At 38.8% G+C, this 22,303-nt stretch overlaps 1 pseudogene; it reads left to right on the forward strand.

Moving 5' to 3' along the window:
- The window catches only part of LOC142151191 (uncharacterized), a 282,776-nt pseudogene that overhangs the window by 103,130 nt on the left and 157,343 nt on the right, over positions 1–22,303 (forward strand).

Genomic DNA, 22,303 nt, shown 5'->3' on the forward strand with positions numbered 1-22,303 from the left:
AAAGTTTCCAAAGTAGCCTCATCTCCATCGCACACAAAAAATATGTTGTTTAAATAACGATTCCATATAATTATATAATTAGGTTCACTCCCAGCTCCAAAACATTCCACATCATGAGCAGCACAGTGATGATATAACTGTGCCATGCGCTTCCTGCTATCAGTAACCGAGAGACGCTTCATTGTGGAGAACGACAGTCATGGCAGACAGACTGGGGGGGGGCATGAACAATGTCACAAAGTAAGAAGAAAAAATGTAGGCACTCCGGTCTAGAAAATCCTATCTTATTTTGTAAGATAGGATTTTCACAGGGATCACAGGGATCAGTGTATGTATTACTCAGAAAAGTCATTCCAAAGTTTTAGGGGATTTAATATAAATAAACTTTCCCCACCTAAATCTGTGCATTTGTTACTCTCGTTGAACTTTCCATAATTGCAGCTTTGGGGGATTTAATTCAATTATACTTTCCTCACCTAGTTCAATGTATTTGTTACTCAGAGAAAATTTTCCAAAGCTGCAGTTTTTTGGGGGGGATTTAATACAAATATACTCCCCACATTACTATCACTTCTATTAGTAGTTATATACAAATAGTATCACATTATGGAACAATGTTGTTCTGATGCAAGTCACATCTATCCCCAGATTCAGTGGTAATATGCTTAGTTTATTTCATTATTAATTGCAAATTAGAGTTCAGCCCTACTTAGGGTTTGGAGAATAATTTTAATTGAACACTTTTTTCTTTACTAATTTCGCTTTCTCAACTTATAGTCTAAAATGTCACCATAATGGAATCGGTGAATGCTGGAATGTGAAAATATATCCTTTCATATATCTTTTTTAAAATTTGTTATAATAATAAATATAGGTTTTAAATGACAAAATAAGATAGAATTTTCTGGACAGGAGCGCCTTACAGGAGTGTTATTTGTTTTGTTCACTGGAGCACCACCTACATCTAAATATATAAATTGTTTCTTTAATATTAAGCAGATCGTGAGTCCATCGTCTCCTGTGCAAATATATCACAGCTTTTGTCATGTGTTGGTGCACAGAAAACCTTCAGTTTTTATTTGTGTATGCAATATTACACCTGATTTTTAAACATTAGAGTCTTTACCATACTATTATCACTCTCCTTCTGTGTTCTTTGTCTGATGAATATTTGTATTTATTGTATTATATTTTATGGAAGTACAATATTTGAATGTATTGCAAGCTTTAAGGAGTTTCCTTTTTCTCTCTATCTCTCCCTCTCTCACTCTGTATATATATATATATATATATATATATATATATATAAATATATATATAGCTTTCGAAATGGAAGTTAAAATTGAGAAGTGACGTCATGGAAAGTGAATAGAATTTGACAGCACTGCAATAAAGGCAGTAGGAGAAAGAGTCGGTACGGAAGCCCACACGGTCTACTGAATCTGTGTATATATATATATATATATATATATATATATATATGTACATATGTTTGTGAGTTATAAAGTTTATTAGTTTATTTATAACAGTGAATTGTTTTGAAATCAGAGTTCTGCTCACTTTGTCTGCCTAGACAATAGGTACATTTTAAACAAAAAGTCTGTTTGTTGACATAAGAAGATTGCAGAGACTGCTATAATCTAATTGAATGAAGTATTTTCCCACCTGCCAAGGTCTAATTACAATTTTCCAGGGCCAGGGCTAATAGTGATAGTGTGACCCTCCACAGCCCATAAACACCACCCAGCCCCCCCTGTAATTGGGAAAATGTGCCTAATCCCTCTGTAGCTCACATGCTCAATGTTATGAAATACCATATTTTTAAAATTGGGCAGAATTTTTCAAATTTAGAAAAAGATAAAACATTTCTCAAAAACATTCACTCCCTCAATCCACTGTAACTTTAAGAGTCTAAAAAAGTCTTCAAACGTCCAGTACAATGAGTTAGGGGTCTCCTCTACCCATCTCCATTCGGATCCATATCCTATCCCACTCATAGGGAGCACAGGTAAAGAAACCTATTTCCTAAATATGTCCTGTACAATGAGTTATACTTTCGCTAAGAAATTGTAAAACAGTTTTCACATGGCAGAATGTGATTTATTAGAGTCAGCATTAATGTAAGAGCACAATGGTGCCTTTATAATATTTTTACTTACTGTTTAACAACATAAATGTGGGTAACAATATATATCTTTATATTTCCTATCAGTAGTCTCGGATCCTATGTGTAATATATATCTATATATCCACTATTATCAGTACTTTGGTATCAATTAAATGATTTAAAGCTCAACTTTACAGTTTCTCTTTCTGACAATAGGAGAATCTTAAACAAAAGGTCCATTTGTTGACATAACAGGATGTCAGAGACTGATATGATCTAATTACAATGCAAGATTTTACCACCTGCCAAGAACTAATTAGAATTATCCTGTGCAGTAAGTGACCTTAGGCATGTTTATATCTCATTTACAAGTCAAAGAGGTATACATGGGAACCTGAAGCTGTTCTGATGAAAGAGTGATTTTTATGAGACCTAATTTAAAATTTAACTCAGGATAAACAGTCCGGGAATACTTTTGTCCATCCCAGAAACTATTGAAGAAGAATGACTATAAATAGGCAGTATTAGCTTAGTGTTAGTTAGTTGCTGAAAGAGTGGAGGGTTGATCTACTGGTTGGAGAGCTGGAGGGATGGAACAGTAAGAACTAGCAGGAAAGGAAAGACATTAACGGAGAAATTGACACAAATAAGGTAACAACTTTTAAGAAAACAATATTATTCTACATATACAAATGTTGGCAGATATTATGTTGCAGATATTGTCTTTTATAACTGTCTGATGTATTCTTGTCGTAACAATATTTATATAGCTAGTACTGCAATCTAGCATAATTATAACTATAATTATAGGGCTTTGCTATTGTGGAAATAAAAATTACATGTATATATATATATATATATATATATATATATATATATATATATATTCAATAAATGTACAATATATCTATATATATTCTCTATCAGTACTAAGGGATAATAGAGGATATTTTCACAAGCATTTTGCCAATCCTTTATCAGCACTATTACTTTGGTGTTTATTCCAATATTAAAGAGGGGAATGATGATTCATTGAGTGAATGTTCAGCTATTTATACAAATGTGATCACATTCTATCTATTTGATTCCCCATTTTAGGTTTTATAAATTAAGATTAAATATATTACAATAATATACTAATAAGTTACAATAGTATTCCAATTTTTTCTTGTTTTATTCGAATAAGTAAAAATCCTAATGCTATATTACTATATTTGATATTAACAATCTTACTAGCTGTCTTCTGTAGGAACTGAGTGCACCCTTATTTCTTTGCTTTGTTAGCATATAGAAAGGAGAATCTAGATGTGCAGCTCCTACCAACTATAAAATTATTTTTAATATTATTTTATGCATCAGTTTATCATCGTTTCTTTTTTATATATCGATATGCTGAACTCAGACTGAGAGAAGGAGTCATAAATACATTGCCAGGCACACCCATTGTTTTATAATTCAATGATTATAGTAATTTTTTTAAAAATTTTACTTTCTTGTTCTTTTCTGTTAAAACCTAAACCCAAACACCAAATCTAACCACATCTCTTTAATATGAATTTCCAAACTACCCTTGAAATCAATTGGTAGCATGTGTTACCCGTTTATGGTCAGTGTTGGAGGTGAGTAAGGTTTGAGAGCAGCATTCTGATGTCAGAATAAAATGATTATACAAATATTTACAGAAAAATCAACAGACCATGTGTATTATCTTAATAAAAAATGGTATGTGCTGCTGGAGGACGGAGTTCTATTTACTGTACATTTAATTGGCAATAAGGACCCAGCAATCTGGCAACATCCAGAAATATGTAAACAATGGTCAATGACTGGGTTATTTGTACAATAAACCACTACTACTGTTGAAGTAGATTCCTTTTGGTAATCATTAGGATTTTAAAATGATCATATTTTTTTATTACAGGTGAAGTAGTGAGCAGGATTACTAGCAAGAACAGAAGGTGTCTCAGAAAAGACCATTGTTCTCTGAACATTCGAGTGATCAAAAAAAAACTCACCAAAAAGTAATACCGTCTGCAAAAATTAATTCTTCTAGAACTCTAGAGGATTCAGAGAAGCAGCTTTCATTATCTGAAAAGGAGAAAACTTATCAAGTCGTTACTTACCAAACACATTATGAATCTCAAAGGAGAGAAACTCTATGTGTGCTCTGAATGTGACAAGTTTTTTAACTTCCAGACAAATCTTACAAGACATCAAAGGATTCACACAGGAGAGAAACCATTTAAATGCTCTGAATGTAGCAAGTGTTTTACGCAAAAGTCAGATCTTGTTGGACATCTCAGGCTACACACAGGAGAGAAACCATTTACTTGCTCTGAATGCAGCAAGTGTTTTACCATGAAGTCACATCTTGTTACACATCAGAGGATTCACACAGGAGAGAGACCATTTAAATGCTCAGAATGCAGCAAGTGTTTTACCCAAAAGTCATGTGTTTCTATACATCAGAGGGTTCACACAGGAGCAAAACCATTTAAATGTTCTGAATGTAGCAAGTGTTTTACCCAAAAGTCAAATCTTGTGACACATTAGAAAATTCACACCGGAGAGAAACCATTTAAATGTTCGGAGTGTAGCAAGTGTTTTAAGCAAAAGTCAGAACTTGTTGTACATCAAAGAATTCACACAGCAGAGAAACCATTTAAATGCTCTGAATGCAGCAAGTGTTTTACCAGCAGTTCACATCTTGTTAAACATCTGAGGATTCACACAGGAGAGAAACCATTCAAATGCTGGGGCATTTGGGGTAGCACAGTGGCCTAGTGGTTAGCACATCTGCCTCACAGCGCTGGGGTCATGAGTTCGATTCCCGACCATGACCTTATCTGTGTGGAATTTGTATGTTCTCCCTGTGTTTGCGTGGGTTTTCTTCCGGGTTCTCCGGTTTCCTCCCACACTCAAAAAACATACTGGTAGGTTAATTGGCTGCTATCAAAATTGACCTAGTCTCTCCCTCTCTGTCTGTCTGTGTGTGAGTGTGTGTCTATATTAGGGAATTTTAGACTGTAAGCTCCAATGGGGCAGGGACTGATGTGAATGAGTTCTCTGTACAGCGCTGCGGAATTAGTGGCGCTATATAAATAAATGATGATGATGAAATGCTGCTAATGCAGCAAATGTTTTACTCAAAATAAAACAGTTACCAGAGGATTCACACATGACAGTCACTCTGAGAGGATGAATGAAGCATATCTTTCATAAGTTATCTTTATGTATCACCATATTTTCTATACAGGATAAAGGCAATTTTTCATATTCTGAATTTGTCAAATGTTATAGAATTATTTTAACAGGAACACGGCACACTACACTCTTTTACACTAAAAGTGCTTCTTTTGGCTTCTGCTATGGCTCCTTATTCTCTCACTCATACCTTTTTTATTGCTGACCATGTTATGAGAACTATGTGCTCAGAGAGGGTGATTTAGTAATATGGTACAAGTACAGCACTGGTTGCTGTATCACCTAGAAACCAATCATATCATCACATCTGATAGTTTGATAACACCAGGCTGCTAATAGCTGATAACTGTTTCTTGGTATTAAATAAGTCCCAAGGAGGGCACATTGTTTTCAAGGCTACTAATAACGATCCTTCTTAAGTATTTAATTAAAACTAGTAGCACATTTAAAGTATATACATTGCTAACAAATAGTGAAATATTGAGTATATTCTGTCTTTGATTGCAGAACTAATCTCTTTTCACCATTATGGAATATCGTACATTCTTGTATATTTTGTAACATGGAACCAGGGCTGCTATTAGGTGATCATGCATTACTGACAATCTGGCAACCAAAATAAAAACACCTAAAAGACCAGTTATCATTATTAACTTACAGTAAATTAATCAGCTATATCTTTCTTTGCCTGTACTGAAATGTACACATGGGGTCTTACTGGTAATCAAGATTTGCTCTGTAGAGTCAAGGATACATAGTATTCTCTTCTCACTGCTGTCTTTACTGCTCTCCTGTCATCCAGAGGAACACCGATTATCTGTGTAATGGTTATTTAATGTATATGCTTGACCATTTGTCTTTGTTTTAGTTAAGTTTTTCTTCCTATTATTATTTTTATTTATAATTCACCAGAAGGGGTATGCATCTCTGTACAGAGTGTATACAGGAAAACATTACATGGCAAAACCAGACAAAACAAAAAATGCAAAAAAGAGTATACTAGCAATAAATATATACACTACATTATAGGGAGTACTGCCAAGCAAAAGGCATAAACAGCACTGACGGGTTAGGAGGAGGATAACCTCTCACAGAAACATGAGGCATGAGGAGAGGTGGAGATAAAAGGGGCAAAATTATCACAAGTTAAACCTCTACCCAATACAGTGGGTAAAAAAAACAGGATCATGTATGGACATGAGGTTGAGGATGTATGAGGTAAAGGATTGGGTGAGGGCTTTATAGGTGATAATGGATTGGAAGTGGGAAGAAGGGAAAACAGTGAGGAGGAGATTGCATTAATCCTGACAAGAGATGGAAAGTGAGTGGATGAGAGTTTTTGTTTCCTCTCAAGGATAACTCTTGTTGTCAATGGATAAAGAGATGAGAGGAGGTGAGAGGACTTGAGAGGGTGGGAACACAATTATGTAAGTTTTAGATATATTCAGTTTAAAGAAGCAGTGAGAAATCCAAGAAGAAATATCTCAAAGACAGGAAGTGTGGGATAGAAAGTGTCAGGCGCCGTCTCCGCACTGACACTTGGCGTAGGAGACAGACGCCTGCACCTTCTCAGCAACCACGTCCTGTTGCCTAGCAACGGGACGCTTTCCTTGATCACCTGTCTGCAGCCAGCATGTCTGACCGCCAAAATCTCCCTAAGCCTATCAGGATGCACCTTAGGGGTATATAAAGCAGCCTCTGACACATGTCTAGTGCCAGAGTATTGGTTCACTCCTGCTCCAGCGTTTCCTGAACTTCTGATGCACTGTATTCTTCGGTTCTGACTCGGCTTCCTGTGACTACTCTCCTGTGTTTCATTTTGGTACCTTGCTGCAGAGCTGGTTTGACTATTTGGCTTGACTTGACTTCTCTCTGGATTCTCCGTGTGCTGCACCGCTCGGTTGGCTCAGACCTGGATTGCCTATCTACTTCTGTCGCTACACCGGTGACTGTCTTGGAAAACCGCAACCTGCGTACCCTCTGCAGCTAAGCCCAAACCCTCGTGCGGGGGTCCCTGGTGAATACCGGGGGTACGTTAGACTCAGCGCCACCCTGTTCAGTTGCGCCAATACCGGTTAGCGGCCATCTCTGCAATTCCTTGACAGAAAGAGGATGGAAAGTGTCATGCAGGAGTGTAATATTTCCAGGAGAAGAGGGTGGACGAAAGTGTCAAAAGCAGCAAAGATATCCAGGTTGATTAGTAAATAGTAATAAAAGTTGGATTTGACAGTGAGAAGGTCATTAGAGATCTTTTTGAGGATAGGTTCAGTGAAGTGAAGAGGATGAAAACCCAACTGAAGTGGATCAAAGAGGGAATGGGAAGGAAGAAATGTGTAGAAGAGCAGAAGAAGTGTGTATATAATACTTGTGCACTTAGCTGGAAAATTCTTATAATTCCCAAAATTCACATCAGTGGCAAATAGAGATAAAAATTTCCACACATTTAGGAATGAATAAAAAGACAATCTTTATTTCTATTTCCAAACATTAAAATATATGGACAGCCAAAATCATAGTTAAAATTGTGTAAGTGTAGTGGTATTAAAAATAGCACACTAGGAGCACACTTATAGTAATATCTATTATATCTAGTATATAGCACATAACTTACATACAGACCTACCACCATCATCGGGCCGGCTGCACCAGCCTTTCAGTCCCCGGCCAACCTTCACCGCTGCATCCCAAACCTGAATTTGCTATTTACACTACTCTGGTTAAAGTCTAAGTTGATGCAGCAATAGGGGTCTGTCATAGATTAGTACCTAATGCCAATTACCCAACACGACCAGCAAAAAGATGGCAGGAGCTGAAGGAGAGGCCATATACACTCCATAAAAGATTGTACATACCAAAAGGTTACAGATAGGATAGGGGTTATAGACCTCATTTATAATTGGATGCAATGATGCGGACAAATGTAAAAATAAGTTACTCCTGCAAATTTGCCTTAACACCTGTATATTTTGAGTTACACATATCTTAAAACATTTTTTTATAGATTATCTCCAGACAGCCCTGAACGACAGCCAGCAGAATCTCTGGGGGCTGTTAGGAACTCCCAAGCCAGTACAGTGAAACTCGGGGACTACTCTGAAGGCCCGGTATTCGCTGGAGCCCCTAGTGGTGGGGACAGACTTGGCTGCGGGCCAACCGAGAGTCGAGTAACGTATACTGACTTAAAGGAGAACCCAGGAGTGGAGTGATTGGCAGGCCGAAGTGAGGAGGAGATCCAAGGTCAAAAGGACACTAGCACAGGTACGAAATTCAGGGACAGGCGAAAGGTCAGGTGCACAAGCGAAAGGAGCAAAATCCGGAGTTCAGGCAAATGGTCATGGTCAGAAGCCAGGGTTCAATGGTCCAGGAACAAGCAGAGGTCATACACGGGTAGTCAATCAACGGTAATAATAACCAAACAGGGAGAACAAGCAGGTAGCAGAACTGAGGACAGAACGCTATAACCGGCAGTGAGGCTGCAGACCTCACTGCCTTAAATACCAGTATCAGCCAATCAGAGCTTAGCTCTGATACTAGTCACAGCCCCTGCCTGATTGCGCCAGACTGCGCATGTGCCCTACTATCTAGTGCGCCCAGAGCGCCTAGGCAAACCTCCCGGCGTCCGGCCGTTGCCCTGGCAACTGTCGGGCCGGATTTCCAGAAGTGAAGTCCCGGTCGCCATGGCGACGGCCGGGACGTCTGAACACACAGGAACTGAGTCGCGGCGGTGCCCGCGGCCGCCGCGGCTCGTGACAGGGGCAGAGACTAAGTGTATGACACTAGTATACCTCCACTAATGACGGCAGCCTAGAGTTTCCAAGCCACATAGACAGTGAACTACATGGCACAGAGATAACTGCAAGATAATGATGTCTGCATTATTCTCTCACAATCACCTCCATGACGTGTGTTACATTTCAGACCACGTGGACAATAGCTCATTTGCCTGCTATACGTGTTGTGTTTTTAATTTAATTTTACATTGGAATTTCTGAACATTATACTTGAAAATTCTTAGCTTGATTGTATCTGAAAGACCACACTGTACCAGATCTTAGCTTAAATAGAATAATAACATACCGATGCCTAATACACATCAAAAGAAGTAGTACTGTGTAGTTTTCTATATGTACAGATTAAGAACAGATACTGAAAATTACACCCAAAAAATGGACGTGCATGTACATCCCAAAATATATGGAAGTCTAGAACTAGACACTGAAGGATTCATGTAGAGTTGGATGCAAATTGTGTGCTTTGTAGGGAAAATATACATTCCCCTACAGCACCTGTAAGGGCACATTATATGAAATTACTGTGTTTTAATCGCATTACTTGGTTGATATTTGCAGTTGGTCCTTGGCAAAAGGAGACTAAAAGGGGAGGCAACGTATGTTTGTATTTACTTATTGCTGTAGTATACTGAAAAATAAAATTATTTTAAATGCATCGCTACTATTTATTAACAACAAGATCGAGACAGAGACAGATTGTTTTATGTATGTGATACCTAAACCAGGTGCATATTCTACTGTTCTATACAGGCACAAATTAGGGACATCTACTAATAAACATAATACATACAACTAGCACTTCTGCTACCCTTGCAGAGCTGGACGCACCTTGGGAAGTGTCCAGCTGAGCATACCTCCATATCTGATGCAATTTACATTTATTTATAAGCGTAAATTACTTGAAACTCTACATGACCTCTTGATAGAGAACAGAAGTAAGACTGATACAGATATGGGAAACAGAGATCTCTATTTACAAGAGAATATTCTTCTCTCAGTACCCTAAATACTGTGTAGAAGTGGCATTGATACACTTGAATCAATATCTATGCTCAGGTCTCGCTGAAATAATACTAATGCAGCTATGAATGTCCATTTTATTCTCTGCTCAAAGTGATACATAAGGTTAGTTCATATATTGAACAGGATTTATAAACCCAAACAGTGGACAGTATACATCACCATCATCATCATTTATATATATAGCGCCACTAATTCCGCAGCGCTGTACAGAGAACTCTTTCACATCAGTCCCTGCCCCATTGGGGCTTACAGTCTAAATTCCCTAATATAGACACACACTCACACACAGAGAGGAAGACAGACAGACAGAGAGGGGGACAGACGGGGGGAGACTAGGTTTCAATTTTGATAGCAGCCAATTAACCTATTAGTATGTTTTTTTTTTGGAGTGTGGGAGGAAACCGGAGCACCCGGAGAAAACCCATGCAAACACAGGGAGAACATACAAACTCCACACAGATAAGGCCATGGTCGGGAATCGAACTCATGACCCCAGTGCTGTGCGGCAGAAGTGCTAACCACTAGGCCATCGTGCTGCCCTACATGACACACTAGCTTAGCGTGGTCCCTGACATGTTTTGGCAGTTGCTCATCAAAGGCTGAAACTGGTAAACGGAGATCTCTGTTTCCCATATTCACTTAGAGAAGGATCTCTGTGTAATAATATAAGGAAACAATTATAAAAAACTTTCACTGTGTGGGATAAAAACAGTAATATCAGAAGGTTGTCTCAAGATTATAACTATAGGAACACTTTTTTTTCAAAGACAATTTGACTTCTACATTTGTTGTGATAGAACCATGCACTAAGATTGGAATAATAGACAAGCTGAATAATAGAAACAACAGTCAGATGTATCTACTTATACTAGGCGGCATATTTGTAATATCCCAATAAAGGAATATACAGATCAATAGCTACCTTAACTGGATAAATGAATAAAGTGTGATTATATGGTATATGTGGACAAAGAACTTAAGCATTGCTTCATAATAAACCTCACATCCAATTTTCTATATACTATGATTTGTTTATTAATACAGACAATTATATACTGTAAGGTCCAAAGGGATTTACTCCACAGTAAATAGTTGTCTTCTTTGCATTTGAAATCACATGAGCACTTTTCATCTGTTCATTTCATATTATGCTGCTGGTGCACAGTGACAAAACATAAAGTAATAATATTCTATACAATAAAGAAAATATCACATGGCAGGATGTTACTTATTAGAGTCAGCATTAATGTAAGAGCACAATAGTGCCTTTATAATATTTTTACTTACTGTTTAACAACATAAATGTGGGTAACAATGTATATCTTTATATTTCCTATCAGTAGCCTCGGATCTTATATATATTTATAATGTGCGGTGGTCGAAGTGGAAGTTTAGCAGTGATGACATAAAATGTGAATACAGTTTGGTAGTTTTACAATACAGGCAGTAGGAGTAAACACCACTCAGCCCCCTGTAGCTGGCAAATATGGCTAATCCCTCTGTAGCTCACATGCTCATTGTTATGAAATTCACCATTTTTAAAATGGGTAGAGTTTACCAAATTTAGAAAAAAAAACGTCCTGTACATTGAGTTAGGGGTCTCCTCGACCCCTATATCCAGGGCCGGACTGGCCATCTGGCTCTTCTGGCAAATGCCGATGGCCAGATGGGCCGGTTGCTAGCTGGCCGGCCCCATCGCTCAGCACACAGACTGTCATGCCGGAATTCAGCATGACAGTCTGTGTGCTGAGCAGTGGGGTCGGTACTACACTTACTTCCTGCTGTGGTCGCTCCTCTCCTCTCTTCTATGAATGGCTCTGGAGATGTCACATGGGACGAGCACCATGTGATAGGTGCCGTCCCATGTGTTAGGAGAGACTGTACAGCGAGCTGCGGAGCGCACAAGGTAAGAGGGAGGGGGTAGTTTGTGTGACAGGGGAGCTATATGTGGACAGGGGAGCTATATGTGTGACAGGGGAGCTATATGTGTGACAGGGGAGCTATATGTGTGACAGGGGAGCTATATGTGGACAGGGGAGCTATATGTTTACAGGGGAGCTATATGTGGACAGGGGAGCTATATGTGTGACAGGGGAGCTATATGTGTGACAGGGGAGCTATATGTGTGACAGGGGAGCTATATGTGTGACTGGGGATCTATATGTGTGACTGGGGATCTATATGTGTGACAGGGTATCTATTTATTTGTGTGACAGGGTATCTATTTATTTGTGTGACAGGGTATCTATTTATGACACAGGGCTAGTTGGAGGGAAATAGATGTATTTATCAAATGTGAATACTAGTACTTTAATGTTGTGGCTGCAGTGAGGCCTAATTTTAAAACATGGATGCTATATTGATTTAACACCAGGGCTAAATTTAATCTGCTCATTTTTTTCTCCAAATAGGGCATCCAACATTCCAGGATCCAGACAAGCAGCAACTGATCTAAAGACACCAGCAGCCACAAGTGGTGACCATGACAAGACAGGTAGGAGAGACCAGGACAGTCTGCCATCTGTTCTGAATTTGATGGGTGACTGTCCCACTTAGTCAGGATTTGGTCTGACTACAAGGACAGTTGGGAGATATGTCCTGCTTCACACTGTACTGCTTGTTAAGGCAGAACTGCGTGCACACTGTATTGCCTTTGTATTTGTCAAAAATTTGTCTAATAGCCAAATTGCATCATAGGAGCCCCCCTGACTTAAGTGCCCGGGCCCCCCGACCCTTAATCCAGTTGGTCAGCAGGAGGATCTGTGCTCCGTCCCGGACAGGGCACAGCCTGCAGAGCAAGCAGCGGAGCTCTAAGTCTCACGAGATTTATTAATCTCATGAGACTAAGAGCTTCCCTGCTCACTCTACAGGAATGTCAGCAGCATCAAAAGCATAGATAAGTACAGTGGGCTGGGGGTGTCATAATGTATCTGGGGGGGTGGCGTAATGTGGATGGGGAGGGTCTGATAAATGTAATGTTTTATTATAATGTATGTATCAACGCACCATTTTGACCACGCCCCCAACATAATGTAGCTACGCCTTTGGCGGCACCGCCACTGCACTGCGGCACACATTTTTTTTTCCAGCTTATCAACAGAGGTGGGCCTGTGTGCTTTAAATGCCAGGGCTGATTTTTAGTCCCAGTCCGGCCATGCCTATATCTATATTAGGCTGCTCAGTTTATCCTATCCCACATATAAGGAGCACAGATAAAGAAACCTATTTCAGGAAAGCGTCCTGTACAATGAGTTTTACTACAGGACAGAAATGGAAAACTGTGCTCCCATGGCAGAATGTGATTTATTAGAGTCAGCATTAATGTAAGAGTACAATAGTGTCCTCATATCATTTTATTTAATGTTTAATAATATAAATGCGGACAACAACATATATCACTATATTCCCTATCAGTAGTCTGGGATCTATATATCTATGTATATATATATATATATATATATAGACAGAGAGAGAGAGAGAGAGAGAGAGAGGGGGGGAGAGAGGGAGAGACAGAGAAAAAGGAAACTCCTCAGAGCTTGCAATACATTCAAATATTGTACTTCCATAAAATATAATACAATAAATACAAATATTCATCAGATAAAGAACACAGAAGGAGAGTGATAATAGTATGGTAAAGACTCTAAGGTTTAAAAATCAGGTGTAATATTGCACTATATTCCCTATCAGTAGTCTGGGATCTATATATCTATGTATATATATATATATATATATATATATATATATATATATGTATATACATATATATTCCATATTGTATATATATTCCATATATATATATATGTGAATTAGCAGCTCCACCATTGTGTGAGTGACAGCAATCTCACTCCATGACAGTGCTGAATCTGCAGCTAACCGCTGGATGTGTTGGCATACTATGTCTGTATTACGCAAGGAACACGTCTATTAAGGTTTCTGCCTTAATCGTCGTAATTTCATTGCTTTTTGGAGTTTAAGTGTAACAGTTTCAATACATTTTAAATTGTGTGTAACTATAAGAAACCGTAATAAGAAATGTAAGGTTTTTATCAATGGAATATATAAAAATTGGTCATGAATCATTTTTGCATAGCTTTTAATGTTGCTCGTGCCCACATACAAAAGAATGAGAATATAATCATAATCTCTACACTGTATATTAAGCACTATCATGTGTTAGAAGTAAAAGACATGCACATCTGTTTTTTTGCAGAAGTTTCACAAAATTATTAAATAGCGGGGCTCATATGCAGCTTTGTAAATCTCACATTACTGAAGGGGCGGCACTAGTGGTAACAGATTGGACTATTGAGGACGTTTATACGTTTATCCAGCATGTGTACTTCTAGTTTGCAGATAGCAGATATCCATATCCAGAGTGGAGAGTAAGTGTGCACTTTGATATTCATTGGAAGCACCGTACAGGAGAATTGTAGAAAGCAAATACTGCTGAGTAAGCTTTATGGTAGAACAGGTATAACTTTAATGGTTTGCAAGCTTAAAATAAGTATCTATTAGAGATCTTTATTAGTAGCGTGATAAAGAATGTGCCCTTCTTGGGACTTTTTTAATAAAAAGGTGGGAAAAGCAAGGCATTGCTGTAACCCATAGCAACCAGATATCAGCTATTAGCAGTCTGGTGCCTTCAAACTGACAAATAAGATTATCTTATTGGCTACTATGGGAAACAACAACCAGTGTTTTACTTGCATGATCTTACTAAATAACAATTTATTCTACTAGTCCCAACATCTGAATGAGCATAACAGCAGAATATTACAGCGCTCTGAAATGGCAGCCACAAGACCCCCTGCCAGACCTCTCTAGTCTTCCTTGACATTTAGAAAGACTTTGTATTTATATAAAACACTTGCTGCATTCGGAAAGTAAAAACATACTTCTCCCCTGTAAGGCTATTATGTTGATTCAAGAAGGTAACTTTATTATGAAACAGATACTACATTCAAAATCTCAGGGTGACTCAGGGTGTGTGTATTCTCTGATGAGTGAGAAGTGTTATTTTGTGAGTAAAGCACTTACTTCATTCAGAGCATTTGAATGGTTTCTCTCCTGTGTAAAACTTCTGATGAACAACAAGATTTGACTTAAAGGTAAAACATTTGCTACATTGGGTGCATTTAAATGGTTTCTCCCCTGTGTGAATCCTCTGATGTTCAACAAGACTTGACTTCTGTGTAAAACAATTGCTGCATTCAGAGCATGTATATGGTTTTTCTCCTGTGTGAACCCTCTGATGTTTCACATGATCTGACTTCTGGGTAAAACACTTGCTACATTCAGAGCATTTAAACGGTTTCTCTCCTGTGTGAATCATCTCATGTCTAACAAGACCTGTCTTATTGGTAAAACATTTGCTACATTCAGAACATTTAAATGGTTTCTCTCCTGTATGAATCTTGTAATGTTCAACGAGATGTGACTTTTGGGTAAAACACTTACTACATTCAAAGCATATAAATTGTTTTTCTCCAGTATGAATTTTTTTATGTATACCAAGGTGTGACTTCATTTTAAAACATTTGCTACATGCCGTGCATTTAAATGGTTTCTCCCCTGTGTGAATCCTCTGATGTTCAACAAGACTTGACTTGTGTGTAAAACAATTGCTGCATTCAGAGCATTTATATGGTTTTTCTCCTGTGTGAACCCTTTGATGTTTCACATGATCTGACTTCTGGGTAAAACATTTGCTACATTCAGAGCATTTAAACGGTTTCTCTCCTGTGTGAATCATCTCATGTCTAACAAGACCTATCTTATTGGTAAAACATTTGCTACATTCAGAACATTCAAATGGTTTCTCTTGTGTATGAATCCTGTAATGTTTAACAAGATGTGAATTTTGGGTAAAACACTTACTACATTCAGTGCATATAAATGGTTTATCTCCTGTATGAATCCTGTAATGTTCAACAAGATATGACTTGTGGGTAAAACATTTGTTACATTCAGAGCATGTAAATGGTTTTTCTCCTGTATGAATTTTTTGATGTGTAACAAGGTGTGACTTCATTTTAAAACATTTGTTACATTCAGAACATTGAAAAGTCTTCTCTCCAATGAGACTCATCGCAGGTTTTCTGTAGCCTATATTACTTGCTGGATGAGGTTTGTGAACACTCAGATGATCAGAGAACAAGGACCTTTTCCAATATGTCTTATGTTCTTAATGAGAATCCTGCTCAATAAGTCACCTGTCAGAAAAAAGTATGTCATTATTTACACAAACAATTATGTCCCAGTTAGTCACATTTTCTTTCATTTTTGTGTACATTGTTATAATGCTGGGACTGTCCCAGAATGTATGAATATATATATTCATACATTTATTATTGTACGTAAAATTTGCAGTACAGAGTTTGCTATCCTCCTGCTGAATATACCAATTATTTTTAAGATAATACATGGCATCTATTCATGTTGGTTGTGGGTGGGTTTGGTGTTTGGGTTTTGGACATATCAGAAAAAAATTATATTAAAGAAAAAAAAATGTATTACCAAAGAAATGTGTACATTTGTGTAGGTTTATCATATCTATATAAAAAAATATAAATAAAATACTGAACTGATGCACATAGTAAAATTTAAGATACTTCTATATTTTGAAGGAGCTGCACAGCCAGATTTACCTTATATATACTCTAAAAAACAAAAGAGAAAGGGTTGACTTGTCTACTACAGAATACAGTTGAAGTATTTGTTTATATCAAATATAAGGATTAGTTTAATGTTATGATTTTGCTTATGTTAAGGAAACAAGAAAACCTTGGAATAAAACTGTCACTGAGGGGCATATTCAATTGGCCGCGTTACTGTCAAAAGTAACGCGTCCTGCGCACTATTACTGTTACTACTGTAATACTGCGTATAATTACCGTTACTACGGTAAATTCATCACTGGATGTTTGCTCACGGCTCCTTGAGTGTGAGCAGTGTTCAAATTACTGCATTAATGGTAATAGGCTTAACACTGCTTTGTGTCGGGAGGAATTGAATTCCTCCCTTAGTGTTCATTATTAGTATATTATAGTGATACTGTATATCATACATTAATTTATAAAGGATGAAATGGTCACTCCAACAGGGAGGATGTGATCACATTTGTATCAATAACTGAATAATCTTCCAATAAATCACTCTTCTCCTGTTTGAAATTTGAACATCAAAAATGTTTAAAAATAATTAAATATTAAAATATAACATTAACATAAAGCTTAAAAGAATATAAAAAGTTCTAAAATTTTGCAACAACGCTAAGTGATAATATCCTGTATAAATCCACAGTACTGGTGGAGAATACATAGATACATTAAAGACATGATACCACCTTAATAATCAAGAATTTATTTTGATATTTATTTTATACACGTGATACCACAGTAATGATAGAAACTATACATGTATATTACACAGATGATTATACAGTATTGTCTATATATATATATATATATATATGTATATATATATATATTCTTCTTATCATTCATACATTCATTATTGTACGTACAAACTATTTGGATCTCATTTATAAGTAATTATCCAACAAAAGTTGCTTACTAAGGTTATTGGAAAACTAGGTTTTACCTGTATATATATATATATATATATATATATATATATATATATATATATATCACAACAAATGTGGTATTAACATATTTATGAAATAATAAACATTTATGTTAATATTTATAATGGCTCATGAACATATAACTACACTACCAATCAGAGTAGAAGATCAATAGATATAATATACAGTGTATTATTAGTAGGGATGTGCACCGGCGACTTTTGAGGTCTCGTGTTTTGTGTTTTGGATCCGGATTTTCGTTATTTTTGAGGTTCGGATTTGTCTCGCAAAACACTTGACGAAAGGTCTCGGTTCGGATTTAAGGTATTGGATTCGGATTTTTTTTGAAAAAAACATAAAAAGTTTAAAAATCAAGTTTTTGGGCTTATTTTCACTCCTAGGCTATTATTAACCTCAATAACATTCAATAACAAGCATTTCCACTAATTTACAGTGTATTCTGAACACCTCACAATATAGTTATTAGTCCAAAACGTTGCAACAAGGTATCTTTCTGGACTGCGTAGAGGAGTGGGTCACCACAATATATATTAAAAACCCTGAACTTTTATGATTCGCACCAATAAATGTACCTGGACTGCGTAGAGGAGTGGGTCACCACAATATATATTAAAAACCCTGAACTTTTATGATTCGCACCAATAAATGTACCTGGACTGCGTAGAGGAGTGGGTCACCACAATATATATTAAAAACCCTGAACTTTTATGATTCGCACCAATAAATGTACCTGGACTGCGTAGAGGAGTGGGTCACCACAATATCTTAAAAACCCCGAACTTTTATGAATCGCACCAATAAATGTACCTGGACTGCGTAGAGGAGTGGGTCACCACAATATATTAAAAACCCTGAACTTTTATGATTCGCACCAATAATTGTACCTGGACTGCGTAGAGGAGTGGGTCACCACAATATAAATTAAAAACCCTGAACTTTTATGAATCGCACCAATAATTGTACCTGGACTGCGTAGAGGAGTGGGTCACCACAATATATTAAAAACCCTGAACTTTTATGATTCGCACCAATAATTGTACCTGGACTGCGTAGAGGAGTGGGTCACCACAATATCTTAAAATCCCTGAACTTTTATGATTCGCACCAATAATTGTACCTGGACTGCGTAGAGGAGTGGGTCACCACAATATCTTAAAAATCCTGAACTTTTATGATTCGCACCAATAATTGTACCTGGACTGCGTAGAGGAGTGGGTCACCACAATATCTTAAAAACCCTGAACTTTTATGATTCGCACCAATAATTGTACCTGGACTGCGTAGAGGAGTGGGTCACCACAATATCTTAAAAACCCTGAACTTTTATGATTCGCACCAATAATTGTACCTGGACTGCGTAGAGGAGTGGGTCACCACAATATAAATTAAAAACCCTGAACTTTTATGAATCGCACCAATAATTGTACCTGGACTGCGTAGAGGAGTGCGTCACCACAATATATTAAAAACCCTGAACTTTTATGATTCGCACCAATAATTGTACCTGGACTGCGTAGAGGAGTGGGTCACCACAATATCTTAAAATCCCTGAACTTTTATGATTCGCACCAATAATTGTACCTGGACTGCGTAGAGGAGTGGGTCACCACAATATCTTAAAAACCCTGAACTTTTATGATTCGCACCAATAATTGTACCTGGACTGCGTAGAGGAGTGGGTCACCACAATATCTTAAAAACCCTGAACTTTTATGATTCGCACCAATAATTGTACCTGGACTGCGTAGAGGAGTGGGTCACCACAATATCTTAAAAACCCTGAACTTTTATGATTCGCACCAATAATTGTACCTGGACTGCGTAGAGGAGTGGGTCACCACAATATCTTAAAAACCCTGAACTTTTATGATTCGCACCAATAATTGTACCTGGACTGCGTAGAGGAGTGGGCACTGGGCACCACAATAAAATATATAAAAAACCTTCAACAGATCTGCATTACACTACACATACGGCTGCTCCTCCATCCTCTCCATCATATACATGTTGGAGTTTTAGCGTGTGACAACCTCTTGTTTTTGATAATGTCAGTGCATTTTGAATATTTTTCAATTTGCCCCACACCACTGTATGTACTTTATCTATGATACGCAATACGCATCTATCTATCTTGACTGCGTAGTGTGGTGGCCCCGGTACACAATTTGGTACCGAGGCCACAATATAATTAAAAAACCCTCCACGTGTCTGAATTCCACCAAACAAGTATCTGGACTGCATAGTGGGGTGGCCCCGGTACCCAATTTGATACCGGGGCCACAATACCTCCTCCAAACATGGTGTCACTCACCGTACCGTGAGTGCCTCTTCCCGGACATTTAGGAACCGTGGCCGTCCTCCATCCTGAGGGTCTGCGCATGCGCAGCCCTTTCCTATACTTCAGTGTATGTCCCTTTAACTCAATTGGCAGATCAGGCAACCTCCCTATATTAAGCACCTGTGGTCAACTCCACGTTGCCTGATCTTGGAGTCTCATTCCCTATGAGTCTCTGAAGGTGTTCCTGTATTCCTCGTGTTTTCAGCGCTGCTGATTCCTGTGGTTTCCAAACCACTTCTACCTCTGTGGTTTCCAAACCACTTCTACTACTGTGGTCCCCATACCACTTCTACCATCAACTATATCATCGTGACTGTTAGCTGATTCCTATCCGCTGCCTCCGTGCACTACAGTCTTCCAAACCACTTCAACGCTATTACTTATTATTGACTGTTTGCTGATTCCTATCCGCTGCCTCCGTGCACTTCAGTCCTCTAATCCACATCATCGCTATTATATTTCACTGTGACTGTTTGCTGGTTCCTACCCGCTGCCTCTGTGCACTCCAACCGTTACTTTCATTCACTCACCTGTTCCTCATCAAGTCAGTGAGCTGATTCCTATCCGCTGCCTCCGTGCACTACAAGCCTTCAGCCTGCAACTCGCCTGTGTTCATTATCGTGACTGTTAGCTGTTGTCTATCCGCTGCTTCCGTGCACTACAGCCTCCAGCCTACAACTCGCCTGTGTTCATCATCGGGACTGTTAGCTGTTGTCTATCCGCTGCTTCCGTGCACTGCAGCCTCCAGCCTACAACTCGCCTGTGTTCATCATCGTGACAAGTTAGCTGATTCCTATCCGCTGCTCCTGTGCACTGCAGTCTCTTCTCAGCTCTCCTGTGTTTCCTCGAGACTGCTGCTCTCATTGCCATTTGCTACTCTCCGTGATCAACAGCTCCTGGTTTACTCTGCTATCCCGTGTTCCATCGCTACTGACAACTATTGGTTGCTACTGGTTACCTCCGTGTACCGCAGAGCCCTGCTGCTGCTGACCGCGCTACCATCCATCTACTGCTGATCCGCTCTCCACGCCTTCACGTGTCCCGCAGGTCTACCCTCCTGTCTGCATTGGATTTATATCTCATCTACTACTCCTCTGCTGGATCATCTCCACTCTCCTGGGTCCTGCGTGAGTCCAGTTCCACGTGTTATTGATTCCTGTGGATTCGTGTCCCTGTTGGTCTACTTATCTGTGCGCTGCACCTACTGACCGCTGCCTCAGGTATCCTGGGACTTCTCATCCAGCCGGCCTCCTGCCGCTCAGGTATCCCTGCACTCCTATTTGACTACCAGCTTCTGAACCACGGTATGCATACTTCTCATTGACTGTGCTGGTGTATTGCATATCTTGCTGGACTGTGTTGGTTCTCCTCTGGAGTCTGCTATACGCTGAGTCTATTGCCATCATTGACTGTGTTAACTTGTGCTGGACTGCTTCAAGAGACTTCCTATATTTGCAGACCTGTTCAGTCATTTATATATATATTGTGCATGTTACTGTGGATCGTATATAAGGTGCCTGTGTATATCCTGTGTTGCAGTCTCTCCCTGTGCACCTCCTCACATATATATTCAGTGGTACAACTTGCTAGTAGCAGACCACTGATCCCTGTTTCCGGTATCACCTGTTCCAGTATCCTCTCACATAGCAGTGGTACAACTTGCTATCGCAGACCACTGACTCCCCGGATACCTCCACTTGGATTCCATTCCTTCACTCAGACAGCGGTACAACTTGCTATCCGCAGACCGCTGACTCTCATCACCTCCTCGTTTCTGTTGGACATTCCTCCTCACTATAGCAGTGGTACAACTTGCTATCGCAGACCACTGACTACCTACACGTGTCCTTGTCCTACAGTTCCTCGTGTACTATTACCTCCATATTACCAGTGCTGCTAGTCATAGACTTTCCTGAGCATCTCATCATCTGCTGTTTCCTGTTCCGTGATCACCCAGCTACCAGAGTACCCTGTTACCATCTACATTGCTCTGGTAAGCCTACCACCTGGTGATCCCTGGGTAAAGACTCCTAGTGCCCGTGACAGTAAGATCAGGCCATGACAGACCCAGATACGGAACCTACAGCCAAAGAGATGCTGCAGCATCTGGTCAGCCGTGTAGAGCAACAGGATGCCCGCCAACAGCTGTTACTTCAGTGTTATCAATCGTTAACCTCCCAAGGAACATCTGGACAGACAGTGACAGCTACTACTGAGGCTCCTGTGCT

This window comes from Mixophyes fleayi, chromosome 4 (genome assembly GCF_038048845.1).
Source record: "Mixophyes fleayi isolate aMixFle1 chromosome 4, aMixFle1.hap1, whole genome shotgun sequence".
Classification (NCBI taxonomy): Eukaryota; Metazoa; Chordata; class Amphibia; order Anura; family Limnodynastidae; genus Mixophyes; species Mixophyes fleayi.